The sequence below is a fragment of the Quercus lobata genome, chromosome 5, assembly GCF_001633185.2.
Source record: "Quercus lobata isolate SW786 chromosome 5, ValleyOak3.0 Primary Assembly, whole genome shotgun sequence".
NCBI lineage: Eukaryota > Viridiplantae > Streptophyta > Magnoliopsida > Fagales > Fagaceae > Quercus > Quercus lobata.
The window spans coordinates 26,388,342-26,400,513 of NC_044908.1; the positions used below are offsets into that span (position 1 = coordinate 26,388,342).

The window sequence follows — 12,172 nt, forward strand, 5'->3', positions numbered from 1 at the left end:
ATGTGCCAACGTTGATTAAAGTTTGCAAGGTGTTCCATAATTATTATGAAGTTGGAAAAAAATTTGGTAAAATTGTTGATGTCTGTTTAGATTTTGTGCAAACGTGATTTTTTCTTGATACCACTTGCTGAAAACTCACTTCAAATTACTAATGTATAGGATTAAAATAAAGGAGAAGCATAATTGGGTCAAAACTATCCGATGGAATGCCCTCATGATAGCTCTTGCAGTTGCTATTGGCTTGCAAGAATGAAAGGGAGGACTGCCTTTGTTATTGCAGTGGTTCATCTTGAATTGGCTTGAGTTTTCACTTTTTATTTTATTTTTCAAATATTATTAAAACTATTATAGTTCATGTAAAATTAAAAAGTTTTAATGTATAAACTATACTTTCATAAGATTTTCCCGTGCATCGCATGGATTAGCGACTAGCGTATAATGAAATTTGAAATAGAAAAGAAAATTTTTAAAAATACAATAAAGCTAGACTTACTTGAATGAATTTGAACTTGTAGACAAATGAATTCCTCTTCATGAGCAAGATTTCTCTTGACAAGCAAGCTTTCAGCAGCTCCCCATTTTCGACACCATACTTTCTTGTTGTCAAAGCAGCTGGATGGCTCTTAGCCTTGTCAAACGGAGTTGCAAGTTCATCTACGAGTTTCTGTCCCACATGGAATGATTGGAACGCCTCAGCGAATTCCTTGACAGTTACAAAATTGTAGGGCTCGTCTTTCTGTTCCCAATACTACTCCTGATCTTTCCTTGAAGTCACCTATAAATTGGTTATACATGAATCCAAATATGAGATTCTACTTGTAAAGCTTATCTCTTTAGAAGATAATAATACTATTAGCATATATGAGACCAAAAAAGAAAAAAGAAAACCTTTATTCAAACTCACTTCTTGCAGGAAGTAGGCCACGCCTTTCCTCTCAGGACATTTAATGCCCATTGATTCAAAAAATTCGAGCACTTGTTCACGGGGACCCTGGTATACAATCTGACCATCAGAGATGTGAATAATGTCATCGAAAAGATCATAAGTCTCTGGTGCTGGCTGGAGGAGGGAGATGACAGCAGTTCCCTTGAGAATGTGAACATTTTGCTTGAACGAATTCACAATCTGAAAAGTTGTTGAGCTATCCAAAAATTTCATCCATGAATAACACTTTAGATGGTCCAGCAAACATCTCACCTGTAATATAATTATTAGATATTATTTATACAGTTGCAGAGAGACTTTGACTTTGTATATATGAACTACAAATTTGACTTTACCCATTGTAACTCGCTTCTTTTGCCTTGCAGATATGCCCCTTAGCATTTGATTCCCTATTAAGGTATCAGCACAGACTTCTAATCCCAAAACCTGAAAACAAGGTGGATAAATGAATAAAAGTGGACTATTATGATAATTTCTAAACTATTTTGTATTTAATTTAACAAGTTTCTGTTATTTTACCTTTATAATATAATCTGTCACCACATTCACCTCCTGCCCTTTTGTTTCCACTACCTAGATTAGCATAAACAAATTGTTAGTGTATAGCTTAGACTAGTTTAGCCCATTGGGCTTAGCCCAGTATACTGTACTTGTAGTTTACTCCTTTTACTTATACTGCACACATATCTAGCCTATATAAGGCTCTCTATTGTACATTATTATATACACATCAATATACAGACTATTCAGTCTTTCTCACACTTTATATTCTTAACATGGTATCAGAGCCATTCTTCTGACTTTCTAGTTCCTATGGACATCTCCGGCGTTCTTCCGCTGCCCTCGCCTTCATCTAGTAGCCACAGTCAGAAGCGAGTCACCGCCGTCACGCCCACAGTCCTAGTAACTCTCGGATCTCATTGTTCTGCTCATCCAACTGTTAAAGCAAAGGCATTGAGTGACAGAACTGACAATCTTGAGCAAAACCCAACCAAGAACGGCCAGAAACCACTTCACACGGGCCTCCACGCGCCGCCTGAAGTTTCTACCTCACGAGCATGCGCTTCACGCACTGCCACGCGCCGCCACGCGCCGTCACTTTCACTCACGCGCCCCACGCGCCAGCTTCGTTCACGAACTGCCACATTAGCCCTAGTGTGACGTCAAACTACCATGTCAGCACACGTCATCTGTTGCCTTGACCAAACCGTTGATCGTTGACTTTGACTTGATCGTTGACTTTGACCGTTGACGTTGACCAAGTCAAAATTTTTCAACAGGACCTATCTTGCTCAGTTTTTCGCGTAGATTCTGATTTTGGGCTCCGTTTCTACATTTGAGGTATCTAAATCTCACTTTTTGGTCATTTTCTTCATTATGGCTCAACAAAGTGAACGAGATATCATACGTCCTATCACCATCATGTTGGATGGTCCTACTAGCTATCATGCATGGTCTCAGAATATGACCGTTTTTCTCAAGGGTCGTAAACTGTGGAGATATGTGACTGGTTCAATTCCTAAGCCAGTACCAGATCTTAAGTCCAAAGCCACAGCTGCTGAAGAGTCTTCCAAGACTGTTGTTACAATAAATGATTATGAAGAACATCTAGAGGAATGGGAGAGTATTCAGAGTAAGATCTTATCTTGGTTTATCAATACCTCTATTCCCTCCATTCATAATCTTCTTCATCGTCTTGAAACTGCTGAGGCTGCTTGGAAATTTTTGGCTAATTGTTATAATTGCACTAATGATTCAAGCTTGGAGTTTCACATTGAATCAAAACTTTATCAAATGCGCCAAGAGACAGGACAATCTATTTCTGATTTTTATTCTTAGACTTCTACTATGTGGGAACAACTCTCTGCTGCAGATCCTCCACTAGTGTGTTCTAAGGACATTGAGCTCTTTGTCAAATATCGGGATCGCCGTAGATTTATGCACTTCATGATGGGTTTACGTGAGGATTTTGAGCCTACTAGGGCTTCTCTACTTAGCCGGTCTCCTACTCCTTCTCTTGATACTGTAGTAAAGGAGCTCATTTCTGAGGAGAATCGTCGGCCTACTTATCACATGACATCATCTGATCATGTATTGACTACACCCTCACCACAGCCTCCCATTGTTGCATTCACTGCTCCTCCGCAAATAAACTCCGGGCGTCCCACCTCTCAGTCTTCCAAAGGTACTCATTGCAAGTTTTGCCGTGCCAAAGGCCATGACATCTCTGTTTGTCGTAAACTACAGAAATTTGTGCAAGAGTAGAATAAAGTTTCTCTTCCTCAGGTAACTGCTGTATGTCCTTCAGATCCATCAGTTTCTATAGGTCCATCTTTGGCTTCCTTACTTACTACGGCTGATATTGAGGCAGTTGTTCAACAGGTTTTATCCCGCACTTCCACTGCCCTTTCTGTCACCTCAGGTAAATAACCTTGGTTTTTTTATGCTGCATGTTGTAACCATATAACTCCTGATGAATCCCAATTTTCTGATAAGGCACCCTTAGAACATCCAATCACCATTTACACTGCTGATGGAACTCCTATGCCTGTTAGTTATAAAGGAACAATCTCTTCTCCTTGTTTATCCCTTAGTGACACTTTTCATATTCCAAAGTTATCCCTCAATTTTCTTTCTTTTGGTCAACTTTGCGAATTAGGCGTAGATCTTCTATTTACTAATCATGGTGTGGATGTGCAGGATCCTCGGACGGGTCAAGTGCTTGGGACAGGCCGTAAGGTTGGTCGCATGTTTGAGGTTCATGACTTGAAGATTCCTTCACAAGTTGTTTCTGCAGCTGCTACCACTGCCACCTCCTCACCTGATCTATGGCATGCTTATCTTGGTCATCCATCCTTATCTCGTCTTCAGTTATTAGCTTCTCAAGGTCATTTAGGTTCAGTTCAGTTTCAAAAGTTTGATTGTACTTCCTGTCATTTTGGCAAACAAACAAAATTTCCCTTTAATAAAAGTGACTCCTTTTCTTTTGCCCCTTTTGATCTTATACATTCTGATATTTAGGGTCCTGCACCTGTTCCCATTGAGGGGAGATCTAAATATTTTGTCATATTTGTGGATGATTTTTCTCGGTATACTTGGATTTATCTGTTTCACCATAGGTCTGAACTTGTGTCTATTTACCAAACATTCCATAAAATGATTAAAACACAGTTCAATCGCACCGTTAAAGTCTTTCGTTCAGATAATGCTCAAGAATATAATGATAAATCTTTCCTATCCTTTTTAGACAGACATGGTACTCTTCCTCAGCAGTCTTGTCCTTACACCTCTCAATAAAATGGTCGTGCAGAACGAAAACATCGTCACATTCTTGATGTTGTCCGCACCCTTCTCATTTCTGCCTCTCTTCCTGAGTGCTTTTGGGGTGAGGCCGCACTAACTGCTATACACACCATTAATCGTATTCCTTTACCAACTACACACAACAAATCACCATTTGAGCTTCTCTATGGTCAAACTCCTAACTACTCCTCTCTTCGGGTTTTTGGTTGTGCTTGCTTTGTCTCTCTTCCTCCTCATGAACGAACAAAACTCCAACCTCGTACTCGTCTCTGTTGTTTCCTTGGTTATGGTGTGTCTCAAAAAGGGTTTCACTGCTATGATCCCGTTTCTCATTGCCTTTGGGTCTCCCGTCATGTTGAGTTTTGGGAACATCGTCCTTTCACGAGTCTTCAACAGTTTCCTACATCTTCTTCCTTAGAGTCTCCCATTTTTACTGATCTTTTCCTCCCTTTCTATCCTGAACTTGTGGAGGATTCTTCAGCATCGACTGCCTCTCTAGACGACTCATCTCCGGTTCTGTCTCTGGCATATGACCCACCTGTCTTGGATCTTGTGGTACCACCCTCTCCTGAGTCTCCTATTGGTCCTGAACTTCGTCGTTCCACTCGGGTAAGCATTCCTCCCCCTTATCTCACTGATTATCATTGCTCTTTTGCTCTTGCCACTCTCTATGAACCTCACACCTATCGTGAGGCTCATACTGACCCTCTTTGGCAGCAAGCTATGAATGAAGAACTAGATGCCCTTCATAAGAATCACACTTGGGATATGGTTGATTTGCCTCCTGGTCAATCTGTAGTAGGCTGTAGGTGGGTTTACAAGATCAAGACCAAGGCTGATGGATCTGTTGAACGATACAAGGCTTGCCTAGTTGCCAAGGGCTTTACTCAGGAGTATGGTATTGACTATGAAGAAACATTTGCTCCTGTTGCTCGTCTTACATCTGTTAGATGTCTCATTGCTGTGGTTGCTGTTCGCCGTTGGCCTCTTTATCAAATGGATGTGAAGAATACTTTCCTCAATGGAGACCTCCATGAAGAAGTGTACATGCAACCACCCCCTGGCTATCCACACTCAGGCAATCAAGTTTGCCACCTTCGCTGTGCTCTTTATGGCCTCAAGCAGGCTCCTCAGGCTTGGTTTGAAAAGTTTAGCTTAGTTGTTGCTCAGCAGGGTTTCACTTCGAGTCCTCATGACACTGCTCTCTTTGTTCGAAGATCCTCTGCTGGTATCACTCTTATTCTTCTTTATGTTGATGATATGATTATTACTGGAGATGATTCTGCAAGTATCCGCTCTCTTCAGAACTTCCTTAGTCAGCATTTTGAGATGAAAGATCTGGGCACTCTCAGCTATTTTATTGGGCTTGAGGTTACCTCATCCTCTGATGGATACTATCTTTCCCAGGCTAAATATGCTTCTGATCTTCTCTCCAAAGCCGGTGTCACTGATAATAAGACTGTTTCCACTCCTTTGGAATACAATGCAAAGCTCACACCCTTGGGCGGTGAACCTATATCCGATACTACTCGCTATCATCAGTTGGTTGGCAGTTTGATCTATCTCACTGTTACTCGTCCGGATATTTCACATGCCGTGGGTATGGTTAGTAAGTTCATGGATGCACCTCATTCTGTCCACTATGCTGCTGTTCTTCGGTTTCTCCGATATGTCAAAGGTACACTTTATTATGGTCTGCATTGCTCCTCTCGAGCTTCATGCTTATTCAGATGCTGACTGGGCAGGTGATCCGACTGATCGATGCTCTATCACAGGTTTCTGTTTCCTGTTAGGTACTTCTCTGGTCTCGTGGCGCAGCAAGAAGCAGGATGTGGTTTCCCGTTCCAGTACTGAGGCTGAGTATCGTGCCCTTGCCGACACCACTTGTGAGCTTGTTTGGCTTCGCTGGCTCTTGGCTGACATGGATGCTCCACAGCCCACTGCCACTCCTCTTTATTGTGACAATCATAGTGCTATCTACATTGCTCATAATGATGTCTTCCATGAACGCACTAAGCATATTGAGGTCGACTGCCACATCACTCGCCAGCATCTTAAGAAAGGAAATCTCAAGTTATTCTCCATCTCCTCTGCTGATCAGCTTGCTGATATCTTTACCAAGACTCACCCGCCTGGTCGTCTTCGAGATCTTATATCCAAACTCCAGTTGGCTTCCTCCTTGCCACCTCGAGTTTGAGGGGGGATGTTAGTGTATAGCTTAGACTAGTTTAGCCCATTGGGCTTAGCCCAGTATACTATACTTGTAGTTTACTCCTTTTACTTGTACTGCACACATATCTAGCCTATATAAGGCTCTCTATTGTACATTATTATATACACATCAATATATAGACTATTCAGTCTTTCTCATACTTTATATTCTTAACACAAATAAATAGAATGAGATAAAATGACAACCCATATTTTAAGAAAGCTATGAAACCAGGACAGAAAAGTTTGGTTTTGCTTGATTTTGATTTGAACATAATTTTATCATATAAAGGTGAAATTTACAAGGGAGAAAGTGAAAGGACAGATTCCTACTTATCTATAAAAATAATAGTCCATCTATAAGATTATCTTCAATCTAGAGAGGCGCATACCCTTCTCAATATAAACAAGTTTAATTAGTTTTCAAGTTTCAATTATATTTATTAAAAAAAATAAGTTTAGTGCTACAATTTTCAAATGTAGAAATTGACAATAGATTTCATCCTACCTTCATGTAGATGTCAAGATCAGGATCAGGCTCAATATTTTCCTCTTTCTCTCTTCTTGCTAGCTCTGCTAGCATCTCTGCAGTGGCAAAAGAAAAAGGGAAGGTGAGTAAGAAAAAAAAAGTCAAGCTTAAATAACAAAAATCATTGGATTACTTCCTCAGAAGTACAATTAAGGAAATGTAAAAAGAAGAAAAAGGAACACAATAATCCTGTAAATTAACTAACTAAAACGTGATCCAACCCCTTGGCATCTTGCAGAGAAGGCCAAAGTTTCCCTTACAGTCGTTACTTCAATATGAAGGTCAAGTTGACTGACATATGCAGCAGTTCTTTGTGGAACAAACTCATGCATTTCATGGCCATTATAAGTCACTTTCCTGGAAAACTGAACAAGAATTTGTACTTAATCCCTTGATGTACAGAAGAAAATTAGAATATGCAATGGTAAGAATTCAAAAACGTCAAATACCTTTAGGTCAGGATCAAGCTCTCCAGCTAGAGCCAACAAGAGCATGGTCTTTCCCGAACTTGGAGGACCCAACAGTAATATCATTCTATGTGAAACACATGAACCATGTTAGAGGTGGATAATAGAAGTTCTAACCTGAAAAGGAACGTTAAGAGGAAAAATATCAAACAGCAAGAGTTTATTTTGACAATTGTAAAAAGGGCAGCCTTCTCACCTGCTAGGCTTGATGACTCCACTAACATCTTGAAGGATAGGAAAATGTTTCTTTTTACTTGGAAGAATGTGGAGATAATTCAAGAAACTCTTAAAATTGAAAGACAATGTGACTATGTGACTCACATAAGAATAATTAAAAAAAAAAATTAAAAAGCATCAATATTTGTAGAATACTAACAAATGGTGTATTTATTTATGCGTAGTTACCTCCATTATGTTAACAGAGAAGTTCAAGAACGTAGGCAAAGCTCGGATTCCAACATTAGCTTCTGCCTCAATATTCAAATGCTCAAAACGGACTTCAATTGTGGAGGTAATGTGCAAAACAGCAATGCAAAAGAATTGTATATAGTTAGTTAGGCAACATTTGAAACAATAAAGGAAAGTAGCATCTCGAGTTTTAAAAACTCGAGATTCATATTACAAAAAGGCCACATAGATCTCGAGTCTTTAAGACTCAAGTTTCATGCGAAAAAATTTCACCTATAATGGCGTTTTTAAGCCTTTCAGTGACGTTTTAAAGCCCTATAGCGGCTTTTTCCTGGAAATTTTTTTTTATAAGTACAAATTTATGGAGTCCTATAGTGGCGTTTTTAAGCCCTATAGTGACGTTTTATATACCTATAGCGGTGTTTTTATTCAATTTATGGAAATCGAGTATTTAAAACTCGATTTTCAGTTTAATTTTTTTCCACTTTACACTAATCCACTTACAAATCGAGACTTAAAAATTCGATTTTTATCTTAGAACTCGAGTTCAGACACTCGAGATGCTAGTTTTCAACATTGTTTTGAAACGTGACAATTAATTAAATTTTTTAATATTTATTGTTATTTAGAAAAAAAATTCTCAATTGTGGGAATAGCAATTCCAATTCTAAGAAATCCACACAAAAAAAGGCAACCATTATTGAAAATTCAGGTGAAATATTAAAAGGAAATTAATGTAAAAAAAAAATGCTAAAATTACCATCAATTTTACGGTAAAATACTAACAAATTAACATGGTATTGAATATTTTTTATTCCATACCAACAACATAAAATAATAGATAATTTTCTTGATATTTGTTATTTTGTACTACAAATTTAAAGAGTCAATATATAAGAATTATATAGTAAAATTTATAAGATTGGCTAGCATAACTCATCGACGGAACACTACATTTGTTAATTTCCTTCGGGAAATGTCTAGTGCACATGCACATGTAACATACACAATTTCCAAATATAAGAGAAATATTGAGATTAAGGTATAGATTTGAGATTTCTAAACAAGGAAATAGTAATTTCAAGTCATGGTTTTGAATTTTTTTATTTTATTTTTAAAATTTTTAGAGATTGTGTGTATTATGCACGCAAGTGTGTAATAGACACTCTCTTCCTTTTATAGAGTCACAAAAGAGTGGTTTTGAAGTCTCAAAATTTGTATCTATGTTTATTTTTTTTATACGGTCATTTTAGAAAACTTTTTATAAAAGATAAAATTATAAAAAAAATTAGTTAATTTTTCATTTTTTTATAAAAAAAAATTTATTAAAATGGTTTACTAATATATGCCCTAAAGGCATACGTTAGTATAATAGTTTTATTTATTTATTTATTTTTTTTTATGGAAACTCATTCGTTACTTTCTCGTAAAAAATAAAAATAAAAAAAATAAAAAGAAAAGAAGGAAAAGAAAAAACAAAGTTTAGATTTGGTTCTCATTTCATAGTCCTTTCTATCGAATTTGGCAAAAAAATAATAAATGTTTGGCTTTATTATTTTTAAAAAACATGTTTCTTTTTATTATTAATTATTAATATAAGAGGCACTTTTTTCACTTTTTTGGAAGAGGAAATCAATATATATATATATATATATATATAAATAGAGACCTCATGTTGGAGAGCATGGGGTTGTGCCAAGTGGTGCATTCCTAGAAGTTCTTTTTATTTAGGCTTCTACTTCGAAGAGTTTGCATTTATATTAAATTATTAGTTCATTAAATAAGCTAATAGAGTAAATGTATATAATAATCATCTATAGTTGTGTATTAATTATTTATTTTAAATGAATTTAAAAGATTATTTTTATAAAATTTATTTAAGAAATAATTTTTAGTTGGAATAATAATATTAGATTTAAAATATGACATTATTCCTCATGTTTAGTTGCTTTGACAAAAATTGACACAAAAACTTAAAAAAAAAAAATTAAACATTTGTGAATTCACTAAAAATCTATCTAAACCCTTTAAATTTCCTGATTTCTTTCAGTGACATGTGATATAAATATATATATATATATATATATTTATATGTATGTATAAACACAACCAGATTAACATAATTATTTAGCCAAGTGATTAACTTAGGTAAATTATGCAGATCTAGGTTAATGCATATAAATCATATCATTGACAAGTGCGGAAAATAAAGAACACAACGATATGATAACCCAGGAAAACCAAACCGGTAAAAAACCTGGGAATGATTTAACCTAGTTATCCTCAAGGTAAAACAAATCCACTATGAAAGAATTGAAGTTTACACAATAGCGACTTAGACCACTAACATCCTATTGCTACCTCGAGTAGGAAACTTACTACCATGACCACGTAATAGCTCCGAGTCCACAGACTACTTCTTTCTTGGATTCACAGCAAGTACAAGCACTCTCGCTTATGTATCTTTAAGCTCTTGAAACAGCAACTAAATTGATCACTAAGTTCTCAACATCAATCTTGAGATTGTAAACCCTAAGTGCGTATGAAGGCAAACACCTCTAGATCTAGATCTCACAAAAGATTCATACACACAGCATAAAGAGCAATCTTAAAACGTAGCTAGGGTTTTTCCTTTTATACTTAAGGCAAAATATAAAACCCTACACGTCCAATGGGCTTGGGCTGAGTTGGAAAATTCTGCAGAAAAATAATCTGCATGAGCTTCGATTGATCAAGTCTAATTCTCAATCAATCGAGCCAAGCAGATTTACACAGTAAATCCTGCAGTACACTCGATTCCAACCTTACACTTAAGCATACTTTGAGCAAGTCTAAAACAAGACTAAACATTTTGATCATAGTTTGCCAACATTACAAAATGAAGTTCTAATACATTTAAACCTAAAATCTTAGAACCCAACAAACTCCCCATTTGGCAAACTAAACAAAATGCTCAAAGTTTACAACAACTGCCCATTACAATAACATTGCCCATCAAACAAATCCAACCTAACTACTATCTATCAGTTGCAATTGTAGACAGTAGCACAACTGAATCAACCTGTATATTCTTATAACACTTAACAAACACATAAACGCATGTGTGGAAAATACAAGTAAAACAAAATAAATTCTTGATTTCACATAAGCATAAACTACAAGACATATATCATAAATAACCTTATAAATATAAATCAATAATTAATGTAGCACAATGTGAAACAAGAAACAGAAATAAACACATCATCCCCTTATCGTAGACAACTAAAATAAAACAAAATACATCATGAGCCAAAAAAAATATAAATACATGATGAAACACCTAGATACAATCTAAAGCTCCACAGCTCCATTACAACAACAAAAAATCTCTCACTATCAACAAAATCTCTTATCCATATGTACTCCTCCTTTTTGTGACGAATTGCCAAAGGGCAATCACTCATCATCAAAAGGAGGTGGCGGAGGTGACCATCTAAAACTCGCCAATTTGCTTTCAAAGCCTGAAGCTCGGTAAGCATGTCCACCAACAGTTGACCATGAGCCGCCTGAAGGGTCATGATAGTGTCCAAATCACGACGAATGCTAGAAACATCCAAAGCAGAAGGTGGAGGAGCAGCAACAACAGTCGAATCAACATAAGCATCTGCAACTGGATCACCTGAAGTAGAAGGAGGAGGAGGAGGAGGTGCACCAGAGGAGGAAAAATTTACTCTAGGGTGTTTAGAGCTAGCTTGCATCTGAGCAGCCCTCTGCCTAAGAATTGTGGCACCTATAGGAGCTATGATATGAATGGCTTAGACGCCGGAAACTCATCTAATCCTAGATGTAATAAAATCCTATGAATAAAAATAGAGAAAAACAAACCATGAGCGGTAGAACTACTTCTATGAACCTCAATCAAAGAACGTATAAAAAGATGAGGAAAACTCATAGAAACGTCTGTGACAAGCGTATACAAAAATGCATATCTCTCCAAAGGAATAGTGTGCAAGTAAGAGATAGGCCAGATGGAATGGCAAGAAATCCGGAAGAAAAGATAATGAATCTTGATCAACTCGTGAGAAGTGATCCGAGGATCAGAACTCCACTAGATAGAAGTCCCAGTAAGATATGACATAATGTTATCAAGGGGTGGAGACTCATCGTAAGGATAAACAGAATGCTGTACCAGTGGCACCCCAAGAGCATTATCCACTACCAAAGGATTAATGGTGTACTCTTCACCCGGTATCCAACTTCTTACCAGAGTGTTACAATCATAGGAGTGGACAGAGAGGTTCAAGTATAACTCTTTGATCAAGGTAG

General features: G+C 37.0%; 1 pseudogene; it reads right to left on the reverse strand.

The window, feature by feature from the left end:
* Nucleotides 1-421: 421 nt before the first annotated feature.
* On the reverse strand, nucleotides 422-11,604 carry LOC115990259 (annotated as a pseudogene).
* Nucleotides 11,605-12,172: the final 568 nt, after the last annotated feature.